The sequence below is a fragment of the Megascapheus bottae genome, unplaced genomic scaffold, assembly GCF_031878675.1.
Source record: "Megascapheus bottae isolate mThoBot1 unplaced genomic scaffold, mThoBot2.hap1 HAP1_SCAFFOLD_58, whole genome shotgun sequence".
Taxonomy (NCBI): domain Eukaryota; kingdom Metazoa; phylum Chordata; class Mammalia; order Rodentia; family Geomyidae; genus Megascapheus; species Megascapheus bottae.
The window spans coordinates 65944-93478 of record NW_028327477.1 but is presented as its reverse complement, the minus strand read 5'-3'; the positions used below and the strand labels follow the sequence as shown (position 1 = coordinate 93478).

At 44.7% G+C, this 27535-nt stretch overlaps 3 pseudogenes; 2 read left to right on the top strand and 1 right to left on the bottom strand.

The window, feature by feature from the left end:
* The first annotated feature begins 5248 nt into the window (after nt 1-5248).
* Nucleotides 5249-16495, top strand: LOC150039769 (uridine phosphorylase 1-like; annotated as a pseudogene).
* LOC150039770 (N-lysine methyltransferase KMT5A pseudogene) lies at nt 9004-12410 on the top strand (annotated as a pseudogene).
* Nucleotides 16496-17990: 1495 nt separating the features above from the next.
* LOC150039768 (Y-box-binding protein 1 pseudogene) lies at nt 17991-18771 on the bottom strand (annotated as a pseudogene).
* Nucleotides 18772-27535: the final 8764 nt, after the last annotated feature.

Genomic DNA, 27535 nt, shown 5'->3' with positions numbered 1-27535 from the left:
TGCCAAAATAACAATGTCTGCGAATAAATGACATTTAAAAGTGATTTATGAGTGAAATTTGGAACTAATTTCTACCATCTTACCATCAGCAACATTACGCATCCTTATAGTCATATATGTGTGGGGGGGGGTATAACCACACTACTGAATAGCTAAAATTGTATTTTTGCCAAGTACTCTCTATCAAAAATTGATTATCCTGATCAATTACTATTTATTTAAAGAAACAAAAACTCTAACACCCAAATAGTGATTTTTCAATTACAGGAATAAAAACATTGATTGGCATAATGAGAAAAAGGAAGCATCTATAAAATGCTCAAAGGGCTGCAATCTACTAAGAGGATTTATATTTTTAATTAAATCTATTACTGTGAGAGTTAAGAAAACTGCCATTCCACAAATCAAAGGAGGAGAAAGAGAATATCTCTTGGCAGGGTGAGAGTTGGAGAATATTGAATTGAGCTATAATCTACATCCTAGTAACCAGTCTCTGAAATAGTGTCACAGATCTTGCTAATTCATAATACTTCTTTGTTACAACTTTGAATATTTTGTTAAGACCCATCATTTCTAATTTATAGAAAATTGTTGTACTTATTGTGCCAGAAGCAAGTTATTTAACATATCACCCTTATTAAAGGACACACAATCCAATGAGATGCATGATAACAATCTCCTGTCAGACATGGTGACACTGGGCACTGATAAACCAAATACTCAGCCCCGACTGTCATGTTTGGGGCACAAAGAAAGAACCTGGAAATTCTGCTTACAAATCCCCTACCAATACTATATTCTAGTATTCACAACAATTTCATTTATCCTACATCAGCTACCAAAAAGGTTTTAATAAGACTATGTAGAGCCAGTCGTGATGGCTCACACCTGTAATCCTAGCTACTCAGGAGGCTAAGATCTGATGATCGTGGTTCAAAGCCACCCTGGGCACTAAAGACCCTGAGACTCTTAACTCTAATTAATCACTAAAAAACAGGAAGTGGGACTGAGGCTTAGGGATAGGGTGGTGAGATAGCCTTGAGCTGAAGAGCTCAAGGACAGCACCCAGGCCAGGGGGGGGAAGGACTGTGCAAAAGCTTTCATGAGCATCACAATATTAAACACTGGTGGTTTCTGAGTGTGTATTGAAAGGATAAGAAACTGATTGTCTTTTCATGTACAGAGCAAACATCCCCTAGGCATTTCCAGTGCTGCTCTGGAGGGCAAAATCACTACCATTGTATCTCAAACTCTCATAAAGGAAAAAAAATCACCAAAAATCATTTATCAACTCAAGGATGTGTGTGTGTGTGTGTGTGTGTGTGTGTGTGTGTGTGTGTGGTGTGTGAGTGAGTGGTACTGGGATTTCAATTTAGGGCTTCTCATTTGTCAGGCAGCCAGTCTCTCATTTCATGAACACCCTCAACTTTCTATTATTTTAGTTATTTTTGGAATGAGTTCTCACAATGCTGTCTGGCCCTGTGTCAGCTGGTACTCTTTATATCTACTTCTTCTGTTGCTGAGATGACAGATGTGTGTCACAATTTCCAGCCTTTTAATTAGTTGTGATGAGGTCTCAGGAAATATTGCCCAGGCTGGTCTTGAAATGTGATCCCCCCACACCTCCAACTTTGTTTCCGAGTAGCCAGAATTACAAGCATCAGATACTACACCCAGCATAAATGATATTTTATTAAAATGCAGTCTAGTGTGTTTTAGAAAAGTAATCTCAAGATTGCAGAGCTAGAATATTTATTAAACCGTCCTTTTCTCTGACCCAACTTGATATGAGTGAGTGGATTATAGTAGTTTGTTAAACATATTGTGCTAGAAGTGATTATTATTCATTATTTTTAGAAGGAACTAATATGATTCCGTGAATGCATTTTTCTCTACATCTATAGAACATTCTTTTACTTCTAATTACATAATTTACTTCCCAACCAAATAGATGTCATTCATCTAACAAACATTTAAACCTGTTTACCTTTTTAAATAATTTTTTAAAATTTTATTATTATTATTACTCTTGACATTTCTAACAATTGTATATTTAGTTATGAGCCCTCTGAGGTCTAGAAGATCTCTCTGCTTGAATCTAACTACAGAAGTTAAGCCAAATAAGCCAACATTTAGGAATATTTATGACTATTTCCATTAGCTATATACTTTATGGGGGCTGGTCTCCATATCACATTGTACATTAAAGTTTAGACAAAAAGATCATTTTTATTTCATAATAGCTAATGGATAATATCTAAAACACATTATATAAATTGTGCATTACAAAAAAGAAGGAACACACAAGCTATAGAATCTGTATTTGAACCATAGAAGCTTTACTCTAGTCCAGGAGTTCTAACACAATTCAGCCTAGATTCCTCTGAGTGGAACCTTTTTTTGCATGTCTTATGAGGGAGAGAGAGCTAAGGAAACTCCATGAGATACAGAAAATAATGAATGATTGCCTCCCTGCTGTCCTCTCTGATTTGCTACACATGTCTTCTTGGCTTTCTTTGATCCATCAGAATGCCTTACCTTCTCATCAACTTAGTGCTGGATACTTTGAGGAATGAAGAGGGTTGCTATCTGACACCACCAAAAATTCATACCTTGCTCTGCACTCTCCCTGACAACTCTATTCACCAGCCTGTCTATCTGTCTCAGATTCATAATTTTCTCCAGGACTTTGATTTGGAAAGTGAAACTCCAAACGTCCACTTGTCTCTAAAGCTGTCGATCTCTCAGATTCATACAATGCCTCCTCTGGCGTGACAAAGATATCCAAGTTCATTATCTCTAGCTGCTGCCCCAGGGAGATTTCATCCCTTCTAAAGACCTTCTTGACTGAAGCAGGTCTTCTCTTTACCTTTGTCATCTTGCAACCACTAGGAGACAGATGAGGTACCCAGCATGTTTCATTTCCATAACATTTACATACTATTCATAGAAACACAGGCCAGGGATTGCAAGGGTGACATTGAAGAAAAGTTTGTTCAGGAGGGGCCTCCTGCTGGTCCTGCTGAGAGCTCCTGAAACTCTCAATCCCCAGACCCTTGGCTTGGGGCCGCCCCTGGAAGCAGCACAGGAAAACGTCCTCCAACCGCGGTCAGACGGAAGCTCGCAGATCCATCCCATGGTCCACTGTGAGGCCACTGGTTGGGCTAAGAGCTAGTCGCGCAGCAACACATAAGTTTTATTCTAATACTTTCCAAACTTTGTACTCAAATACTCTACCTACTTACCCCCTGACCTCTCTCATTCTATTTTTCTATCTCTGGACCTCTGCTCCTCTTTCAACCCTTATACTGCATGGATCTACACTTGATGGCTGTTGAGCAACATTGTATATCTAGGTGTTTAATTATTCTCTAGACTCAGAGGGACTTAAAGACAATAGAGATTGGATTGAGAGGCTTATTGTTCGGGATATAAATCGCTTATCAGACTAGTCCATAACTGCACAAAAAGAAATAGTGATAACACCAATCAAAACTTGTGAACATCTAGAGTCTGCCAGCTACAGAGGTCTAGGTTGGTTATATGTGAAAAACTATAATCGTGTTTAGTATTAATCTTGCTCCCATTTTCAAATGGGAGGAACAAGAAACTCAAGAAAAATGTCAAATCAAGAAACAACATCTCCCACCTCCCCCACCCAATGTAAACAGCCAATGGAACAGTCACTGGCAAACCTAGAGGAGAGTCTTCCAAGTGCTGTACAAATGCAATTGATAAACATCATTAATGAAAAATGTGAAAATATAAAGAAAGAGATAAGGGAGGAAGCCATAGCTGAACAAGAGGAAACCATAAACAAGGTGATAAGTAAAAAAGAAGAAGCCATAAAGGAGGCCATAATAAAGGCTGTTCAAAGAAAGATGGATGAATTCATATAATCCACAAATAAAAAGGTGACCGAACTCCAGCAAATGTTCAAAGAAAATAAAGCTACTGAGCTAACCACTCAAATGGAAATCAAGGAGCTAAAGAAATCCATACATGATATAAAAGAAGAGATGCAAGGCATCAAAAATGAGCAATTAGTAGCAAGGGAGATGAAAAATAAAGTAGATAGCTTTGATAGCAGGTTAGACAATGCAGAGGAGAGAATTTCCGGGGCTGAAGATAATTTAGTTATTATAGAGAAAGAACAGAAAATGAGTCAATCCAAATCTAGGAAAAATGAGAGAGCGCTTCAGGAGGTCCAAGATACAATTAGGAAGCCTAATTTAAGGCTACTTGGTATTGAGGAGGGTCTGGAGAAAGAGGTCAATGGTATTGGAAATATACTTCAGGGAATCATCTCAGAGAATTTCCCAAATGTCCAGAAGGGCAGACCCATCCAGATACAAGAAGCTTTTAGAACCCCAAACAGACCTGACCAGAAAAGAACATCTCACCGCCACATCGTAATCCGAACTGGATCAGTAGAAACCAAAAAAGGATCCTAAAGGCAGCCAGGGAAAAGGGTTCAGTAACCTATAAAGGAAAACCAATCAGAATCACCCCAGATTACTCAGCAGAGACCATGCAAGCAAGAAGTGACTGGAAGCATATATGTCATGCCCTTAAGTCAAATAACTACCAACCAAGAATACTGTACCCAGCTAAGCTCTCATTCATAACTGAGGGAACAATAAAAACATTCCATTCCAGGGAAAAGCTGCAACAATATGTTGCAACAAAACCAACACTACAGAGAATTCTGACTATGTATGTCTTGCTGTCTCTGTCTCTGTATCTCTCTTCCTGTCTCTCTCAGTGTCTGTCTTACTCTCTTGTCACTCTCTGTCAGTCCTTCTGTCTCTATGTCTTACTGTCTGTCTGTATGCCTCTCTCTGTGTCTGTGTCTGTCTGTCTGTCTTTCTCCCCCCCACTCACACACACTCACACACATACATACACACACACACACAAACACACACAAATACACACAGGGAAAGGTGAGCTGGTAATGACTGGAGACTTAGATGTGGTGGGCTTTCCAGCCACTTATTGGCCTGGGCCTCCATGTCACCTGTGGGGTCCAATGACCCAGAAGTTTTCACTGCCAGGACTGGCCTTGTTTGGACACACATGTGCCAGGCACCCTCTGTGCTCTTCCATGAGGCCTGAGCCCCTCCCATTTGAGGAAAAACTGCCAAACATCTCCTGAACGTCTGCTAGCTACACAAGTGAGTTATGGGAGCCTTGTGTTGACTGTGGGTGCTGGGATACCAAGGTTCTAAGTTCCATTGTGAAGGCAATGAGGTCATCTGTGAAGGTCCCTTCAGTTGACCCCTTCTTTCTGACATACCCTCTCCAAAGGTCCCCTTCTCTATCCTTGTGCTGGCTCTGAGCAGGACACAGCTGTCCAGTGTTACCCCAGCACTTCAATTCTATGGTAGACCTGTGTGGAGTAGACAGCACTCTGGAGGAGACACAATTGGGTTCTCAGCCTCATGGGACCCAAACTTAAACCCCTTTTGTCTCAAGTCCCACTCTGCTCCTCACTTGTCTTCTAAGACATGAAAGGGAAACCTTAAGATGAAGATTCCTGAGAGATGGTATGGAGTTCCCAGTGGTCAGGCTTCAGGGTCAAGTTTCTCCAGGTGCCCTGCTGCAAGTAGAAAATCACTGAGGCTCAGGCCAAAGTGCTCTGTCCCTGATACACAGTTGTTGTCTACACAGGGCACAACCCCTTCCTTATTGGGACCCGAGGATTGACACCTGGGTGGAGCATGCCTGAGTGTCGGCGCAAGGGAAGTGTGACTTCCTCATTTTGTGGCTGTCAGCAGTGGGTTTGGGGAACACTGTATTTCAGTATGGACCTGTGCGGCCATTTCTTGGTCTGGGATGTGTGTTCTGTCATGTCTCTCCAGCCACAGGGACCTCTTTCTAACTTGCTCCTGGACACACGTGTGCTTCTGCTGTCTTCCTGGTGTCTTCATCGCTCCCCCCACATTCTCCCACTTATTCCTAGAGAGTTTGGCAGGGGCCTGAGAGACTGAATGGACATCTGCCCTCAGGAGTGAGGTGGAGGACTGGGCCCCTCCTTCCTGCAGGCGGCCAGCTTGCAGAGGACCCCATGCAGCCCGCAGGCTCTCCCAGCTGCGGTCACATAGCGTGGATCCCATGAGCACCTGGGTATTGTCAAGGTGTTCAACCTTGCCCTTCCTGTCTTTAGGAATTTGTACTCAGGACCTGGATGTTGTTCTAGAGCTCTTTTTGCTCAAAGCTAGAGTGCTACAGCTTTAAGCCCCATGGCTACTTGTGGAGTTTTCAGTGGCTATGTGGCAGGAACATTTCATGGGGACTTTTCTGCACAGGCATCATGATCCTCTGATCTCAGCCTCCCACCAGCACCAACCAGGCTGTCACTGTGGTTTTTATCCCTATGTAAAGAAGTTACATTATTTTCACAGATGCGTAGAATGGTTACAGTTACATAGGACATGGATTGAGTTCTTTTCCTTTTGTCCAGTGTCATTCCTTCTGCAAACTATCAGTTTCCTACTTCTGTTTCTACATGTGACTTGTCTAGATGTCTTTCAGTACAATGTCTATTGAACATCACTGATGAATATTTTCACACTTTTGTCCTGAGTTCTATGTTCCTACCCAAGATAGACACCGAAACAAGAGTATAAAACGAAAGAAGAAAACAGAAAAAGCAAAACCCCACAAGAAAAAAATGTTTTTCTATACAGTGTCGTTCATAGAGATATGTTTCTGAGTACGTATATATACCTACTGTTTAACACATGTATACATCAGTTTATAGCTGTCTATCTATCTATCATCTATCTATCTATCTATCTATCTATCTATCTATCTATCTATCATCTATCTATATGGCAAACAGATTAGTATATGGGGTAATTGTTTTGTCTTATGTTTCAGCCTGGTCTTCACAGATGATTTGGTTGGGTTAACATTTACTTTGCTGAGAGTAGATTGTTAACATCTATTGTTGAACAGAGCCATCGTCTTTGGGTAGCCTCAAGACACTGTTTTAAAGTGTACATAGTTGATTCATGGGTTTGTGCATCAATGTTTATTTACCTCTTCTTGGGTGTTTTCCCCTTAGATCATTCCCATAATTAATATGCAGTGTCCTTCATTATCTGTATCCACTGGTTTGGATCAGAAGTCTATTTTATGGTGCAACCTCATACAAACCCCACATTCAGCCAGATATGAGGAATGATGTGCATGTTTAGTATTTGTTTAGGCAATTTGTGTATCCTAGCAGTGGATCATTGCTGGAGAATGTTCTGTGTGCAGCTTCTTGAATGTGAGTTTCATGGTCATCTGGTGACATACTCCTTTCAGGCCTATTAGCCCCATTGGCATTATTTGAATTCAGAAATATGTTTGTCCATTTTCTGCAGTGAAATCACTTTTCTAGCAATTATTGGACTGCATAGAAGTCAGCATTACAGGACATCATATGACATGGAACATCTGTACAAGAATGAAGCTTGTTTAACAGTGGAAGGGCCTACACACTGAGGAGAGTCATTAGATCTAGGGATGCTGTAACTCTCAACTACATAGAGCAGCTGCTTTCTATCTCCACTGTGTTACATCATACCCTTGAGTTTCTTGAGAACACACATACACACACACACACACACACACACACACTTATATATACTTATATATTTGTGCATCTCTCTCTTCTATGGATATATGCAAGTAATTCTCAGAAGCCTAGACTGAATTGCCAAATCTAATTTTGCTTTTGTTTTACCAGTGTGGATATCTTTAAATGTATGCTTGAGAGCTGTCCTTAAACTTTATATTTTCCTATAACTATTAGTATAGCATTTGAGCCACAGGGTCACTGCCTGCTTTTTGGAGTAGTTATTTGGGGGCTGGTGTTTCCTAGAGAATCTGGCCAAGGCTCTACCTCTTGTTTCTCAGCACCTCTTGCAGGTTTTCCTGTTTCTGTTGTACTGAGGAGTTGAACCTAGGTTTTTGTGCATGCCTGGCAAGCACTCTACCCCTAGGCCACATTCCCGGCCCTGAGCATTTAAATGGAATACCCTGTGATGTAAGTCCAGTGTATGTTCTCTGCAATTCCAGTGACATTTTCTGAGAGGCTGCAGTCCTGCGTGGGTGGGTGACCACGGGTCTCTTGAACCTCATGCCGATGGGATGACCACCATTCATAAGGAGGATTGGATCAAGGAACTCTTATCCCATTGAGTATCCTCCATATTCAACAATGTACTAACGAGGAGTCCACTTATTGAAAAATGAACTGTGATTAAGTTTTACAGGCTCATGGCTTGTCTATCTTACAAATGAGGTCTAGAGTTCAATGCATAACTGAAAAACAAACAAGCAAACAATCCAAAAATCAATCGTCCTGTCATGATTTCATTCATTCCTTTTCTAAGATGAAAGAAACAGGCTCAGTGACAGTGGCTCATGCCTGCACTCTAGCTACTCTGGAGTCTGAGATGTGAAGGAGATTCAAAGGCAGCCTATGGAGGAAATTCTGTGAGAGTTACATGTCCAAGTATCCACCAAGTATCATAATAACGTGTGTCATATGCAGTATGGTACTAACCTGAGAAAGGAAAGCCTGGCAGTATCTGTGTTCCCTTAGGATGACTTTCACCTGGCCTTCCCTTTTGAGACCAAGCATACTCCTTATTCTTCCTCCTGAGTAGTGTGTCATCACATGTTTACTGGAGTGGGGATTACCCAGAGAGTCAATGAATATGAGTACATATCTCTAATTTTTGTTTGTCATTCATTTAGTATGCATGCACATGACTATTGACAAAAGCATACTTAATAGCTCTGTGCTAAAAGAAAAAGGCACGTGGAATATGCAAACATAGGGTCAGGTGAATTACTTAAAAATTATTAACCACACAAACACCTAAGCACACACACATGCACACACAGACACACACACTAACACACAGGGAGAGGAGAGCTGTTAATGACCAGGGGATTTAGATATGTTCAGCTCCCTAGACTCTCACTGCCCTGAACCTCCCCATGTCACCTGTGGGGTCCAATGAGAGCATCTCCAGAAGTGTCCACGGCCAGGCCTGGACTTGTTTGGACACAGGTGGGCCAGGCACCCTCTGTGCTCTTCCATTAGGCCCGAGCCTCTCCCATTTGTGAAAAATCAGGCAAACATCTCCTGAACCTCTGCTAGCCACACAAGTGAGCAGTTGGGGGCTTGTGTTGACTGTGGGTGCCGGGATACCAAGGTTCTAAGTTCCACTGTGAAGGAAGTGAGGTCATCGCTGGAGGTCCCTTCAGTTGAGCCCTTCCTTCTGACACACCATCCCCAGATGACCCCTTTTCTCACCACTTGCTAGTCCTGAGCATGAACTCATCCATTCAGGGTTTCAGCAACTGTTCAATACTACTCTCCCCAGGTAGACCTGGTGCAGCAGCCACATCACCTTAGAGGAGATACAGATGGTCTCTGTGCTTCCTGGTGCCCAGTCCTGTTTCCCTGTAACCACAATTTCCAGTGTACTAAGCTGGTGACTTGTAAGAGATAGAACAGGCAATGGAAATTTGAGGAACCATAAAGATTCTATGGGATGCCCAGTGGACAGGCCTCAGGGCTAAACTCCACCCTGTCCCAAGCTGCCAACAGAAAAGCACTGAGGCTCAGCCCAATATGTTCTGACCACTGATACAGAGTCTCTCAGTCTACAGCCACAAGCCGGTTCTCACAGGGCCCTGAGATTGAGGCCTGGCTAACGCACGTCTGTCTGATGGAGTTAGGAAACTTTGATTTCCTCCAAATGTGTGGCTATCAGCAGTGGGTTAGGGGACACTGTATTTCAGATTGGAAAGGTGATATCATTTCCAGGCCCTATGATATTCCTTGGACACCTGTCCCTTCATGCCCTCTCATCCACACTTACCTCTGGACTGGGAAGATCCTATTTATGCCTCCAGTGGAGCTTGGAAGACAGATATGAAGTGGTTAATGTTTGTGTTTTTTCCTGGTGCCAGTTGTGAGGCTTACATTCTGGTTCTGGGCACTGTCCTTGAGCTTCTTGGCTCCAGGCTGGTACTCTGTCACTTTAGCCACTCTTCTCTTTTTGACCTTTGAGTTTCAGGAACTTTTCTTCTGGAGACAGCTTGGAATCTCCGTCTCCACATCTCAGCCCCTGAGAAGCTATTAGTACAGTGGTTCCTCATTGGCGCCTGGTTTCTATAATGAATTTTCACTGTTGTGTATCACATCTCCTTTTCCTTTCAACTGCTGGACCCACTGTTGTTGTCGTGACTTTCCTGACAGGCCAATATCTGAAGGTCCTTTCCCGGACTCTATGTCATAGACCTTTGCATGGCCTGCTGAGGAAAATACAAGCAGTGATGATGCCATTCCACTCCCTAGGATTCTCCCCTCTGCTGCTTGTCGTGAGCCTGAGTCAGTTCTGGAGTAATTTTCTTCGATACGTCCATGATGGACCTGATATAGCCCATGAACACATGGTATTAAGTTTTTCCAATGCTTTCTTGGATGTTTGAACTCAGGTCTATTTTCTTCCACTGGTCCTCAGTACTGGGGTAATTGAGGAGTAAGGGAAGAAATTAGGTCATTGTGAGTGTGCCCTTAAATGGGATATTGGGATGAGGGGGTCTTGTATTTGCCTGTCTCTGTCTCTGTCTCTGTCTCTGTCTCTGTCTCTGTCTCTGTCTCTCTCTCTCTCTCTCTCTCTCTCTCTCTCTCTCTCTCTGTCTGTCTGTCTGTCTTACTCTCTGTCTCTCTCTGTCTCCTTGTCTATCTTCCTGACACTGTGAGGTATATAGGTCTCCCTTTTTATTATTTATTTATTTTTATTATTTTATTTTGCCAGTCCTGGGCTTGAGCTCAGGGCCTGAGCACTGTCCTTGGACTTTCTCAAGGCTAGAGCTCTACCACTTGAGCCTCAGCACCACTTCCGGCTTTTCGCTATGTATGTGGTACCGAGGAATCGAACCCGGGTCTTCTTGCATGCTAGGCAAACACTTTAACCACTAGGCCAAACTCCCAGTCCCAGGTCTCCCTTTTTAATTGTATTCTATTGTCAGATGGTTGGGGGATTAATGTCACATTCATCACACATTGGATACATAACTTCTTGAACACTGATTCCCCTTCCTATATTGTTTTTTCATTTTTCTTCCCTCAATCCCTACTCAATCATTTTGTGTTTCCCCATTCCTTCTCTATTTCAATTAAACAAGTAAAGTATATACAATATACCATATGCCTCTTTTTCAACTCTCTTGATGTACTGTGCACAAAGCAATATAGCCAACAGATACATTGACCTGAACCATGAGGCAATATAAACAGTTTTCCTTTTCAGTGGGTGTTCTCAATTGTTTGGGGACAGGTATCTGACTCTCCAGGTGAAGTGAGTTTTCCATTGAGATCCCTACAGGAGGCCTTCAGGATACCAATCAGACAAGATCAGAAAAAAGAAGGACTCGATACTTTATATTTCAAACACTGAACATACACAACATGGAATATGAAAATTACAAGAGACAAACTGAAGGAAACAGGGGGACATCATTTCAGATTAATAAAGAAAATGATCTCTTAAGAAGTAGTAACAAGGCTTCCCTGGCTTGGGCAGCCCAGGAGCTGTGCCTCGCGGGTGCCAGGCCCTGCTCGCAGGCCATGGGAGAAGGGGACGCCGTGGTGCGCTGCCGGCCCTTCCCTGGGGCGCTGCGGTGGCACTGGTAGTGGCAGCAGCAGCAGCAGCAGGAAAGGGAAAACAGCTCCTCGGAAAAAAGCTCAAGGAAAAACACAACAGAACCGAAAACTCACAGACTTCTACCCTGTTCGAAGGAGCTCGAGGAAGAGCAAAGCTGAGCTGCAGTCAGAAGAAAGGAGGAGGATAGACGAGCTCATTGACAGCGGGAAGGAGGAAGGCATAGATTGACCTTATTGATGGCAAAGGCAGAGGTGTCATCGCCACCAGGCGGTTCTCCCGCGGCGACTTCGTGGTGGAGTACCACGGGGACCTCATGGAGATCACTGACGCCAAGAAGAGAGAGGCGCTGTACGCACAGGACCCCTCCACCGGCTGCTACATGTACTACTTCCAGTACCTGAGCAAAACCTCCTGCGTGGACGCCACTCGAGAGACAAATCGCCTGGGGAGACTGATCAATCACAGCAAGTGTGGGAACTGCCAGACCAAGCTTCACGACATTGCCGACATTGCCGGCGTGCCTCAGCTCATCCTTGTGGCCTCCCGCGACATCGAGGCGGGGGAGGAGCTGCTGTATGACGATGGCGACCGCAGCAAAGCTTCCATTGAGGCCTACTCCTGGCTCAAGCATTGACCGCAACACCCTCCTGCCAGGACTAAGTGCCCTCAAAGGGAAGGGATTTTTTTTACACATTTAATCTTAGCAGATTACTTCAGATGTTTTTTTTTAAAGTACTTTAAGATGCCTTCTCACTGTAGTATTTAATATCTGTTACAGGTTCCTGAGTGGACTTGAACAGATGGCCTTATATTTCCAAACTTTTATATTCTAGTTGTTTTGTATCTTTTTTGCATACAAGTGGAACGTTTGTGCTTCCCGTGCATGCAGTCCAGGACTCAGCACAGGTTTTAGAAGGAAGAGTCAGACATGAACTAGGAAGCTGGGCGTGCGTGCCCCACCCCTGTCCCGGAACAGGCAAGGGCCCTGCGCCCGAAACTGGCCTGGACGGGATGTCTCCAAGCTCTTGTTCTCGTGTCTCGGCAGGCGCACATTGAAGTAGCAATGTTTTTTCAAAAGGTTTCACAGTAAGCTAGTCTTCCCCTCTGCTTTCTCAAGCTTTCTGACAGCGCTGGCTGGCAAGAAGCATGGCTGGCCCCGAAGCGCCTCCCCAGAGGCCACTGCTCCAGGCCCTGGCCTCGGAGCGTCAGGGTGGAGGCCCCGGGGAAAGGCACTGCTCCACACCCCGGCAGGCCTTCCTGAAACGGGGCTCTTTCTAGAAATGTGAACACTGAGTTTAATTTAAAGAAATCATAATAATAAAAGCTGAAAAAAATTCAAAAATCCACAGAAAACAACTTCCATGTTTATAGGTCTTGCAGTGAGTGAAGTGGCTGCGGTTTTTTGTTTCATTTGGGGTCTTCTTTTTTTGGTTTGGTTTTGTTTTGTTTTGTTTTTGTAGAGGAGAATGAGATGGTACTCTATTCTAATCAACAATAACGTTTTGTAGTGGGACCAGAAATTACTTAGCCATGCCCCACCCGCCCCCTTGAGCTCGGTTGGAGTTCCCAGCCTGCTGTGGAGCCTTCTGCCTGTCAGGAGCCTTGTGTCCTGAGAACACAGCCAGGAAATGAAGCGGGACCCGAGGACTCCCGCCCTGGCTACCACCACCAGCCGTGGCCCAGGACTGAGGGTAAGCTCAGGTGTTCTCGCAGTGTGACAGGTGACAGCAGGCAGCGGAGGCTGCCTCCTCCCCTGCCAGTGGGGACCAGTTCTCGAACTGCTCAACTCCAGGCCAGGGCTCCTGCCTGCCCTGCACCAAGGTAAATGTGAATAGAGACAGGTATGAGGAGTGGCCCTGTCCTCGATCCCCCACCCTGGACCTCACCACGGTGCTACCTAAGAAAGTCTTCCCCCGCAACCCCGCGAGCCTGGTCAGTGATCGTCAGACTGGAGGAGGATCCGACAAGGGTGTGTAAATGAGATGAAATGGCTTGATTGTACCCATTTGTGGTTTAACTTTGTACTTAAGCAAATGAAAAAGGAAATAAAACTTGAAAATGATTTGTCATCATAAAAATGAAAAAAAATTAAAATACTTATTGCCAGGCAAAAAAAAAAGAAGTAGTAACAATTTTCACACATGTACTTTTCATGTTGGTGCATCTAAACTAATGAAGCAAATAGCACTGCATTTGCTAATCCAACCTAGTGTTAGTGGGGTGTGGTGATACCTCAGTCTCTAACAGGCAGGATACCCAGACTACTCCTGGCCTCAAAACATGAACCAAGAAACATCAGAATTGAATGGCACTATGAACCAAATGGACTTAATCGACAGATACAGGCTATTTTTTATTTTTATTGTGATTAATAGAGGGTTACATTATATTCACCAGATAAAAAGTACATAATTGAGCAAACCTTGATACCCTTCTTATGACATGGTCCCCATTTCCCTCCCACTCTCCCCCCGCTTATCTTGATTTCCCCCCTTCCCTATCCAATTTCAAATAACCAATTAAGCACATATAGAATATATCAGATAACAAGATGAAATATTGTACCAATATGAGATAACCAAGGGATGGCAAAAGAGATGAGTGATAACATAGTACATTAAGGATAACAGTCACTCATTATATGGCTTTTGTTTCCTTCTCCTGGAGGTCCTTACATTTAGTGTTATACTATTTGGTCTAATGTCTCTAGATTTTCTTCTATGGTAAATCTCTGCTAGGAGAGCCCAAGGTTTCTACTGATTATAGCAAATGAGGGAGACTTGGTGTTAGAGTGCTATAAACTGACTTACTTCAGTGTTGTCCCACCATACCTTATATGATGTATACATGGTGTAGATTGTTATGCTTTACGCAAATGTATGTTTTATGTTACATTTATTTTTCATTTCATTGTATAGAGGGGTCTTGAACTCTCACTTGGCTTTTTATTTTCTTCAGGATGGCAATCTACTACTCGAGCCCCACCTCCATTGTAGTTTTTTTGTCTGCCTCAGCTGGCTTTGCATGACGATCGTCCTATCTCATTCTCCTAAGTTGTTAGGATTCCGAGTTGTGATGGATCCTGGTCTTTTCTCCCTGATCTGTGCTGTGCCCTGCCTGAGCCTCCAGCACAGCTGTGAACATCTACTTCTTCCTCAGGTCTGTTGCTGGCGCCATGGTCATTACCAGGCAGGCAGTGGATGCCTGCTTCAAGCTGGAGTTTGAGCACCTTGTCCTGGGGAATTGGGTCATTTGAAGTACCAACCTGGATGAGCAGCTGGTGCAGGAGCTGGTGCTGCAGACCTGAGCAAGCTCACTACTGTGGTGGGAAACACCATGTGCACTTTGGACTTGTATGAAGGTACATGGTGTGTGTGGGGGGGTGTGTGTGTGAAATCTAGACTCAAGAGCCCCTCCTTGCCCTGATTCTGCTTCTAAGGATGTCCAGGGTGAGCTGTCGGCACCTTGGCTGTCACCCCATCTCAGCCTTTTCCTGGTGGAGATAGCAGTGGCTAGGAGCCATGCTAGGAGCAGGCAGGAGCTGGGGAGCCACCCCTGCGTCCATGCTGGGTGTGGGCAGAGCGCCACTGTGTGGCAGCAGCTGACAATACAGAGTCCCCATGTCTGTGCTGCAGGAAGAGGCCGCCTGGATGATGCCCTCTGCTCCTACATGGAAATGGACAAGCAGGCCTCCCTTCAAGCTGCCCACGCATCTGGCATCTGAAACATCGAGATGGAATCATTGCTGTTTGCAGCCATATGGAATATGTGTGGCCTTTGTTGTAAGCATGTACATGGTGGCCCCTGGGCATCCTTCTTCCACCATCTCTGCTCTGCTGGCCAATCCTGAAGTCCAGGCCACCTCTTCCTACCCCACCCCAATCTATGTTTTGGGCTTTTATGCACTGGGCTCACAGGTCAGTGTCACACCGAGCTGATACCCTTGCAGCCTTGGGGAAAATGTTGTGTGATGGTGACAGCATCGTTGGTGTCCCCGTAGTCTTCTCTTGGTCAAATCACCTTTGCCTTGTAGGGTGTACAGGACAGGTGAGAGCCTGCCTTGCAATTGGCTCAGACATTAACTTATGTCCTTCTGATAGGCTAAGGTATAAACTCAGAGTTTGATGCCTTGTCTTGCCATGTAGGTGCGCTACCAAGTGAGCCATGCTCCTGTCCTTTTTATTGCTGTGTGTATATTTCAGATAGAGTCTGGAGTTTGGCCAGGCCACTTTGCATTGTAATCTTCTACCTATCTTGTAACTGGGAGTGTAGCCCTGAAACCCCACAACTCCTTTGAGACAGGATCTTAAACCTTTACCCTATTGGCTATGAACCATTTTCCTCCTCATCTCCATCTCCCAAGTAGCTAGGATGACAGGTGTAAGCCACTGTCCCTGGCCTAGTAGGACTTTTCTTTTAGAAGCGAGGAAAGAGGTGGATGAGACCTAGGACAAGGTGATGCTTGTAAGGGCAAAGCTTCTAGAGTTCCTGAGCCAACCATGGTGCCTTTCCCTGCTTGCTTCATCCCCCATCCTCTCCTGAGTCAGAGTGGACATAGCAGACTTGCCTAGGGCATGCACAGGCTGAGGCTCCCAGCTCCCTGCTTGGTCTGATTCTTGTGAATGAAGCTAGAGATCTGTCCCTGGGGTTGACAGGGTCTTTGTGTTTGGCAGTTGCAGTGGTGTGCATCAACCTCCTGGAACACCTACAGGAGTCCAGATCAGCAGCCCTCATGAGGTGCTTGCTGAGTACCAGCAGAGGCCACAGCACTGGTGAGCTACTTCTTCAAGAAGAGTCTGGGAAAAGCCTGAGGCTTAGAGACAAGCTGTCCCCAGTCTGTCCATTCTAATGGATCTCCAATGTCTCCTTGAGTGTGGGCTGGTGGCCCATGCTTTAGGAGGCTGAGATCACATTCTACTTCAGAGCAGACATCCAAGTCCCTACTCAACTAGTTTTTTCAAGGTGACAGGGGTCTCACTAAAGTTTTTTCCATGCTTCCTTTGAAGTGTGATCCTTCTGGTCTCCAGATCACTCAATCTCTGGTTCCAAATTAGTGTCTCCATACATGGGATTACCTGAGTGTTCAATTTCTATTTCATATCCTACTTTGATTAATTTGGAAGAACATATGCCATAAAGAAAATGACTTACATGTCAGATGGTTGATTTATGTGTTCATTTATTTCCCACTGATGGCTTACTGTGGAGCAAGATTACATGAGATACTAGACATGAACGAACAGGATTTCATTTTGCTTCTTCCCTTCAGAGCAGTTCCATTCAGTTCACGATCTCCTAGAGAAATACGAGGCAGAGACCCAAATGTTATGGAAGACAATAGTCTACATTCTTGTGTCCCAGACACAAAACCTCTCAGTTCTCATGTCTTCCCTCGAGAAAGAAGTCCATGTGTGGGGTCCTATTGAAAGATGGGTGGACATCTGACAAGTGCTGGAAGGTCAGTTTTTGAAGCAAACACGGGACAATGACAGCCACAGTCCAGAGTGGGCGACCCCACTAGTAAGAGTGAGAGTATGGTCGTCTAAGCTCCAGCCTCTGTGGGCTGCTTAATATACTGTACCAGACTATGCAAGAATAAAATGCAACTGCTATTCAAATTTAGCTTGTGTCTGTGCCCTGTGTCACGCCTGTCACCCTAGCAGTTCAGGAGGCTGAGTTGTGAGGATCTTGGTTTCCAGCCAGCCTGGGCAGGTGACACATCTCCATTAGCCATCAAAAAAAACCCCTGAACTTTGAGCTGTGTTTCAAGAAGTAGAGTGCTAGCCTTGAGCAAAAGGAACAGTGCCTAGGCTCTGAGTTCAAGCACCAAGACTAGCACACACACACACACACACACACACACACACACACACACACACACACACACACACGTCCAACGAAAAGTTTGACTAGATCCTTGATTTTTCATTACTTTTTTTTTATTTAAGACCTTTATTAACAGGTGCTTGCAAATTGTTGACTTTTTTGAAAAATGAAGTTGTAAACTTTTATTGTGAATTAAAAATGAAGTTCTTAAAAATCTCAACTTGACCAGATATGAAACAATTTAAAAACTTTAAAGGTGTATTGAGAAAAACCAGGCTTTTTAAAAAAAAACACGTTTGACATTACGAAAAAGAGACGTGTTTAGATAAAAATAATAAAAACCCCATGCTGCATAGATAATGCAGATAGTTCTAGTTATCTGGTCAACGGGCAAAAAGCAAGCACTTAAGGTCTCCAGCTGCAATCTTTTGTTCATTTCTTATCGCTGGAATTTCACATTCATGTCTTCGTTTTGGATGACTAAACCGGATGATGGTAAAGATGGTAGGCCGGCTTTTCCTCAGCCCCGCCCTGCTCAGCCTCGGTTTGAGGACAAATCCTCAGCTGGTGGATCGGCTGCTTTCCTCTCTTTGCCATCTGGTGGTTGAGGGTTCTCCGGGCGTCTTGTCGGTCATTGAAGTACCTACAGTGCCAACGTTGAGGTGGCTGCTGGCCTTGGGTCTCACCTCCTCGATTTTCCTTATCCTCTTCATTCCCACCCACTCTAGGCTGTCTTTGGCGAGGAGGCCTCTGCGGAATTGTGGTCTGTCTCCCTGGTCCACCTTGTTCTTCTGTGCCCTGGTTGTCAGCACCCTCCATCCCCTCTCCCTGCACAGGAGGGTTGGAGTACTGTGGTCGATGCCCAGAGGGTCTCCGAATGGAGTAAGGTGGGAACCTGCATCTGCGGTGGGGCCGGCGCTGTTGGGCCTGCCTTCGGGAGCACTCTCGGATCCCTCCTTCTTCTCCCCATGCTCCTCTTCTGGAGGCTCTGCGGGTAATTGCGCGGAGGACCCCGACTAGGTGGATGGCGTCTATAATGGTTATGGTCGGCTGCACATTGACGGCCTTGCCCTGCTGCCCTGGTGCTGGTGCTGAGGTCAGGGCCTCGGGCAGCTGCTGGGTCTCTGCCTTGCTGCTCCCAGCTGAGGTGATGGTGACCGGGGCCAGCTGTGGCAGCTGTGGCTCCCCCAGGGCTGTGGTGGTAACTAGGCCCGCGGCGGTGGCGGGGCTGCTCAGGGCTCTTGGGGGTCGGATTGTTCATTACTTTAATAGAGTTCACTGTGCAAGCCTCTACTTTATGATGATTCACTCATCCTGATAATGGGAGAACAAGGACACAATGTGGAGGGAAGGCAGCTTCTCTGGGCTTGAGGATACCATGTGCAGAGGGCAGAGCCACAGTGTGAATGGAAAGAGGAGCTGTGCAGGAAGTACCCTCAGCCTTTGCCACATTTCCCTCCTTGGCCTGACAGATGTGTCATCGGCTAAAACATTTCAGCTCCTGGAAAGGTGTGTGAGCTGGCAGGGTCACACAGGGTGAGGATAGCAATGGCCACCTCACCAGAATATAGGGAAGACCTCCAGATAGGTGTGAAAGACTTGGTAGGGACTGTAGCCCACAGTAGCATCTCCTAGATGAAGACAGCAGCATTTGCATGCTGGCCTGGTTGCCGTCTCCTTATTCAGAAGACTCTGCTGGATTTTCCCCTTTATTTGTATCTACAGGATCTTAAGCTTCTATTGGCCATAAAAGAAATGCAAAGCAGAACAACTCTGAGATTCCACCTCACTCCAGTTAGAATGGCCATGATCAAGAAATCTAATGACAACAGATGCTGGAGAGGATGTGGCCAGGAGGGATCACTACTACACTGTTGTTGGGAGTGTAAACTCATTCAACCACTTTGGAAAGCTGTATGGCAGTTCCTCAAAAGACCAAACCTACAGCTCCCCTATGACCCAGCAATTCCAGTACTTGGCATTTACCCAATTGTAAACACTAGCACATACTAAAGCCACTAGCACAATGATGTTCATTGCAGGACTATTTACTATAGCAAAGATATGCAACCAACGCAGATGCCCCTCAGTAGATGATTCGATCAAGAAGATGTGGTAATCATACACAATGGAATTCCATGCTGCCATCAGAAAGAATGTCTTTGCCTATTTGTAAGGAAGTGGAAAGATTTGAAAAAAATCATATTAAGTGAAGTAAGCCAGACCCAAAGGAACATAGACTCAATGGTTTTCCTCATTTGTAATAATTGGTTCAAACCTTGGACTCTCCTAGCAGAGGATTACAATAGCTCAAAACCTAGATACATAAGGCCATATAGGATGAGGCTAAATGAAAGGACTTCCAGGATATGGAATCAAGAGCCATATAATGTGTGATTGTGTTCTTAATGTCCTATGTTATTTCTCACCTCTTTTTTTGTCCCTTGGTTAATCTCATATTGTTACTGTATCTGATTTTGTTACCTTGTCATTGTATATCCATTTATTTGTTTATTTGAAATAGGAAAGGGGGAAAACAAGATGAGGAGAGGGGTCAGGGGAGGGAAATGTGGACAAAAACATGAGAAGGGATATCAGTGTGTGAAAAGTAATGCACCTTCTATCTGACAAATGAGACTGTAACCCTTCTATTAATTAGAATTTAAAGTTTATAAGGCCTAGATTCAAGATGCAAGGAAGCATGGAATGTTTCCAAGAAATGAACCAGGAGTCTTGTGATAGATGGAATGCAGGGAAAACTGTGATGAGCACAGAACTTCATGCAGAAGATGAACAGGCCCCACGGGCACTGGCTGGGGAGGATTTCACACGCTCTTGGGCGGCCGGCCGCAGTGTGAAATTCTTACACACTCTCATTTCACTGATTCTGAATCCTCTGAGATAACCAGACATGGTGTGTAAAACAGGTGCTGCCCTAAACACGGTGTAGTTGAGCAGCATGGCCAAAACTCATGGAGGGGAACCCTGGCCCTGTGATGTGCCTGAACTCCAGTCCCTAGAGACTGGAAGAAAGGCTATATCAAGAACATGGTGAACCTCAGGGGTTCCCTGGTCGGAAAATAAGCGCCAGCAAATACGATTATAATGAGAGAGCTACTTCATGGAGTGACAACAGGAAGATATTGGATGTGGGAAGATGTGTTTCTTGGTCTCACTTTCTAGAGGCCAACTGAAGGACTTGGGGTAAACTCTGGAGGCCACAATTGTGTGAGGGAAGCCAGAAAGGTGCATGTAAAACTGTGCACCTGGGAGCCAAGAGAGGGGCCTAGGAGTAGACTGGCTCCCTAGCCAGCACGAAGCCCTAGGTTTGATTCCTCAGTACCACCTAAAAAAAACAAGCTGGAAATATTTCTGTGGCTCAAGTGGTAGAGCACTGGACTGGAGAAAGCCCAAGGACAGTGCTTAGGGCCTGAATTCAAGCCCCAGGATCTGCAAACAAAAGTTCTTTAATATAAATAAATGAAAGGACTGGAAGTTTGGCCTAATGGTATAGTGCTTGCTTAGCATGCACGGACAACCCGGGTTTGATTCCTGGGTACCACATACATAGAAAAGGCTAGAAGTGTTACTGTGGCTCAAGTGGTATAGCTCTAGCCTTGAGAAAGTCCAAGGTCAGACATCAGGCCCTGAGTTCAAATTCAGGACTGGCAAAAAAAATTGAAAAAGAAACTGCACCTGTCCAACTATACCAAGTCCCACACTCTCCCCAAACTAGACCAGAGTTGGATGGGGCTGGGACTGCAGGAGCAGACTCCACCCATTCTGCCTGGATCACAAGATTCTGGCCACACCCCCTATTAGTTCCTGTTTCTCCCTGACCAATGGGATAGGAGATTTGGGGCCACGCCCACATTCCACGCTGCCTAGCAATACTGGTATTCTGTCTGTTGACTTACACCACTACCAGCAACTGTTGAAGAGAGAGGTGGCTGAGTGGTGATCGAGAGAATCCAGGTGATTTGGCGATAGACTTGGATACTCGCTACTTGTTAGTGATTGGGAAAGTGCAGGAGATTTCGAAGAGCCTGGGAATGTGGCTGGTCCATCTTTCCCATCCCAGAGCTGGCACGTCTGAAAGATCAAAACCAAGAAAGAAATGACTGCAGGAACATCAGCAGAACTATCTTCATGGGTCTGAAAAGATAAGGAAGAAAAATAAAAGGGGAGGCAAGCCCACGACCAACACCAGTGGGGTCTGTAATTCACGTGAGGGTGCAGCCAGAGACCAAGCTGACCCTGAGCCTCGCCTGCCTTCAGGCACAGTCGGAGCAGCCAGGGTCAAGAGTGTAACAGGTCCCAAGAACAACAAGGATCTGGACAGGGGCTACCAATACCTGCTGCTAGCCCTGGACTGGAGCAGATTACGACATCAACAGCTCTTCAGTGAAATCCACCAACTAAAGCAGGTAAAGAAAGAGCTGCAGGAACAACAGCAGGAAGAAAATGAGAAGCTGGCCCAGGTGCAAGAAACACTGAAAGTAGAGTTAGAAGACCACAAGGTAGCCACACAGATGTTTCTTTCAGAAAAAGACCACTTACAATCTGCCCTGGCCCACATGGAACAGGAAGTCAAACGAAGTCAGGTGGAGCATGAAGATCTGACCAGCCGCCTGCAGGCTTCTCAGCAACGCAGCTTAGACCTAGAGATGGCCTTGTCTGCCCTCACCACCACGCAGAAGGACATTGAGCAGAAGAACAGACAGCTCATCCAAGACCTGGGTGATGTGAAGCTGCAGCTCGAGGAAAAGAGCAGAAGCTGTGACAACCTGCAGGAGCTGAATGCAGACTTACAGGGGAAGCTGGACGTGCTCCGCACCCAGAAGTCCAACATGAAATTGAAAATAGAAAAATTCCAACGAGTGCTAGAGGAGCGGGCAGTGCTGAAAAGAAGAATAGAAAATGTGCAAAGTGTGGTGAGTGCATTGAGGTTGGAGAGGGACAAGATTGCGGAGGACCTGAGGGTGGAGAGGTCCACGTGGACGGAGAAGGTGTGGCGGCTCTCACAGGAGATGAACCAACTCACAGACGAGCGCGAGGAAGACCTGTGGCAGATGGTGGATCTAGAGAACAAGCTGGCAGAAATGGAGAACAAGCTGGCAGAGGCACAGCCCCCAGCAGGACCATCTCAGGCTGACTTAAAGAACCTGGAGCAACAACTTCAATTCCAGGTTCAGGAAAACCAAAGCCTCAGTCTCCAGAACCTGGAGCAACAGGAACGGCTGCTGATACTGCAGAAGAAAGTGGACAACAAGGCTCAGTCCAACATCTTTGAGACCCAGAAATGCACAGACCTGCAAATGAGAGAGCTGAAAGAGCAGCTGGAGCAGCTGCAGGAAGCTTTTCATAGGCTGAGCACGGAGAAGGACCAGCTCACCAGCCTCCTGACCTCAGAGCAAAAGGAGAATGGACACCTTCTGGAGAAGCTGGAGCAGCGAGAGATGGAATTAGGAGAATGGAAAGAGGTGGCTGAAGGAAGTTTTCAAACAGCCCAGAGTCTTCAGGAGCTCAATGCTCAGTACCTGGCCCAGCTGCAGGAACTCAAAACCACCTGTGAAGAGAACATGGCCTCCATTCAGCAGCTGAGTGCAGAGAAGGAGGAGCTGCAACAGCACCTGCTGAGGCACGCCCAGCTGCTGGAGCAGCAGCAGCAGCAGCAGGACCTGACCCTGACCCAAGAGTTGCAGGACACTCTCCAGTGCCTGGAAGCCACTACACAAGAGAAGGAGCAACTCCAGGCCCAGCTGAGCTTCCTGGCTTTCCAAGAAGGTAAAGAAGGGGACAAGGAAGAAGCAAGGGCTGAGGAGGCAACTCCAGCCGCCGTGACCATCCCAGAGGCTGTGGACAGCCCACAAGTCATGAAAGCCTTTTACCGAAAGCAAAATCAGTTGCTGAGGTGACAAAAGTGAAACTCAGCCAACAGCTGCAGGAGCAGCAGGCCCACTGCCAGTGCCTGGCCAAATTGGCAGCCCAGTGCCAGACCAAGCTGGAGCAGCAGGCCCTGTTTCCCAAGAGCAGGAACCATGGTCCCTCAGGGGACAGGAAGCAGGACACGCGGGTGTCTAAGAAGATGAGAATGTGCTTCCTCCAGGCCCTGCCTGACAAAGTGGAGCACCAGAGTCCAGCAGGGGGCCTCCAGCACCGGTGTGCCCAGCTGTCCAAACACATGAGCACCCTCGACGACTCCACAATGCTGTACAAAGAACAGATGGAAGTCCTGGACCAACTCTATAAGGAGAAAGATGAGTGTGTCATGGAACTCTCCCAGGAGAAGATGCAGAAGGAGCTGCAGGAACTTCTGGTGCTCCTTGTGGGTGAAGGCACACAGTGCCAGGACCAGATGCCTGCAGACCCTGAGACCCCTGCTGCTGAGGTCACTTCACACCTGCCAAGCCCCTCAAACATTGAAGACAGCAAGGAGCAGAAAATCTTTGCAGATTCGCAACTCAAAAACAGTGTGCAGCCTGCCCAGGTCGGGGAAGGGGGGCCTTGTCCCCAAAAGGCCTCCACCCCAGAGCCCACTGTGATGCTGTTGCATGATAGCCAGCCCCCTGAAGAGCTTTCGGGCCAGGGCAATGAGCAATCCCGATCCTCTCCTTTCTTCTCCCGGCTGAGGAAAATGATGTGCTGGCGATAATGGTTCTTTAAAGACTTGTTAGCCACCATGGCAATCTTTTAGGCCTGCACCTAATGGGTGATGACTGGACTTCAACCTCAGGCCAGATAGGACAGAGACTGTGGGAGGTGGCCCTAACTCTAATTCATCTAAACAGCCACTGGTTGCCGGGGAAGGAGGGCCCTTGATATAGTTTTCACAAATAATCAATTTTTACAAAGAAAAGTAAAATGTTATATTTACCGAATCCATCATGTTCCTTTTTTATGACTAAACACAATGTATTCTGTGAACATAAAAACAAACGACTCAGAGATTGGGCCAGACAAGAAAGAAAAGTTGCATGCAGCAGTATCCTGAGGATCACAGAACAGAAATAGCTCCTTAACTAAAAAACTGAAGCAATCCCAATAAGCTGAAGTTTACTTACCAGCATGGTATCAATTCTAATTGTCTGTTTTTATAATTATACAATGTTTATGGAAGATTTTGACATTAGGGAAAGTAAAATGAAATGCTCTACTACTGCCTATGGACACTGTTACCAATTACTTACTAGAACTTTCTGAATAGCATTACAATAATTCTTTCTTTCCTTCCTTCTTGGTGCAGGGGCCTAGGTACTCTCTCTGAGCTTTGTTACTTAAGGCTAGTGCTCTACCACTTGATCAACAATTCTACTTCTAGCTTTTTTGTTGGATAATTGGAGACACGAGTCATATGCTCTTTCCTCTCAGGCTGGCATTGAACTGAGTTCCTTGGATCTCAAACTCCTGTGTAGCTAGAAATACACGTCTGAAAATCCAGACAAACTGGCTTCTTTAAAGTTCTGAAACTCAGAAGTATCACTAAGTGAACGTCAAGATGTCAGAAGAGCTGCCTTACTTCTCAAAACTTAATCTGATAACTGTATGATAAGCTACATCAGACAGACATTACTTTAAAATCACAAATTCAGATTTTCCAGGTTGAAAGACATAAAGGTCTTTCTCTTATCAAACTTGGGAGTCTTTAATGGTAGTGCTGTCTGAAAACTACCCCAGAAGGTATCTGTGAAAAATGCCATCACTGACCTGAGACTAAGAGTTCCTTTAGTGCTACAGTGCTTGGCTTAAACCCAGCTGTCCACTGAGACCTATGACTCCCTGCTCTCTATAGAAAGACCTGTAACTTTCCATAGCCTCCCTGAGTCTCCAGATACATAGTCTGACATAAAAATATCTGATATCAGATATTGTGGACTGGAGATCAAACATTTCCCATGATACACCACTATTGAACAATAAAAGAACTAGAAATAAGAAGTTGAAATCTGTGCTAAATCCTCTCCCCAGGAACATAGCCACAATGTGTCACACTTTGGCTCTGCCATGCACTGTTAGCTCACACCTGTAACACCAGCTACTCAGGAGGCTGAGAGCTAAGAATTGCAATTCAATCCATATGAAGCAGTGAAGCTTGTGAGACTCTTATCTCCAGCAAAAATCCCAGAGTTGAGCTGTGGCTTAAGTGGTAGAGTGCTAGCCTTGAGCGAAAAAGCTCAGCAACAGTGCCCACATCCTGAGTTCAAGCTCCAGCACTGGCATGAAATAGACTCTTGGCCCAATGATATCCTTGAAGAGTATCAGTGGGAAAAAGGCTGCATTTTTATGTCTTATCTTATAACATCCCCTAATATCTTTATTTTATTTCAGCCCCAGATATGCTTATTATTTATTATCAAAACCTCTCCTGAAGAAATTATTTTTATTATCTTTGAGTAATTGTCCAAAGGGATTTCAATTCAACAGAATAATTTATGAATAAAAGCAACTTGATCAATGTCATTCCTTTCCCCAATCTCGCCTAACTCCACCCATCCTCTCAAGTTACTGGGTTCCTTTTTCACATAGATGCATTGCATGTTATTATTGTGCTCACATACACCTCATCTCTTCATTCACAAGTCCCCTGCTCTTGACTTCCTTCCCTCCCCAGCAACACACATTTCAGCTTCCTGGTATTTATTTTCTTACACTATTAGTTATTCAAAGGAGTTATACCATTACAATACTCCCCTACATATACCATACTTTAGATAATACATTTAACTCTATAGACATGTGACATCTCCTCAATCATAAGGAAATGGAAAGACTTGTAAAAACTCATATTAAGTGAAGCAAGCTAGACTCAATGGAACATAGACTCCATGGTTTCCCTCATTTGTAATAGTACACATCTAAGACTCTCCTAGTAGAGGATCACAATAGCTCAAAAGCTATGCGCATGAGGTCATAGAGGATGAAACTAAATGAAATGAATTCTAGGATATGGAAACAAGAGCTTTATCTTGTGTGATTGTTTTTCTTAATGTACTATGTTATTTCTTCCCTCTTTTTTCCCCTAATGGTTAATTTCATGTGGATACTGTATCTGACTTTGTAACCTGGTATATTGTATATCCATTTATTTGTTTATTTGAAATAGAGAAGGGAAGGGAAGGGAAGGGAAGGGAAGGGAAGGGAAGGGAAGGGAAGGGGGGAAAATAAGATGTTTGGGAGGGGGTTGGAGGAGGGAAATGGGGACAAAAACATGAGAATGGTTATCAATGTGCGAGAAGTAATGTACCTACTACCTGATGAATATAACTGTAACCCCTCTATATAATACCCCGATGATAAAAAAGGAAATGAAAACTGCATAAAACCAAGAAAAAAGTAGCATTGTATGTGTGTGTGTGTATCATGTTTTCTAATATATCCTTTCACAATATTACAATATGGTTTATAGAATTTATCCTTGCCTATTTCATTCCATAAACATGAGAAAAAGCTTATTCTGGAGAAAAAATTGTATTTTTGATTATTTAAACCATATGTTCATTTCCCAAGAATGAAGAAAAGAATGATACAGGAGTTATATTTCTCTTTCTCTTGAACTGCAGGACAACCACTTTAAGGCTACTACACACTGAAAATTCAGAGAAGACGCAGGGTGATGTCTTGCAACCTAGGATGAGTAAAATTCCAATGAACGTGACAGATGCAGGAAATCTCTGTGCAACCTCTTTCACCAATAAGTGTTCTTTTTCTGACTTGTTCCTGGTCAAAATGAATTGAATGCTTCTTTTGGATTTTTGCTTTTTGACTTTTTAAGAAAAATTCGATGGCTGGATAAATGGCTTTGCAGTGAAGAGCTGGTAGATAGAAAAATTCATAGAATGAAGTCAAACAGAGAAGACATTTAGCATCAGGCAAACTCTGAATCTTAATAAGAGGAAAAGCACCCCCCCAAGATAATGATCTATGTAAAAATGGAATAGTTAATAAATTACCTTATATTCTGAATAGATTATAAGATGTGGCTTTTAAGAAACAACAAGTGTCATGAAGAGAAATATAAAATCTGT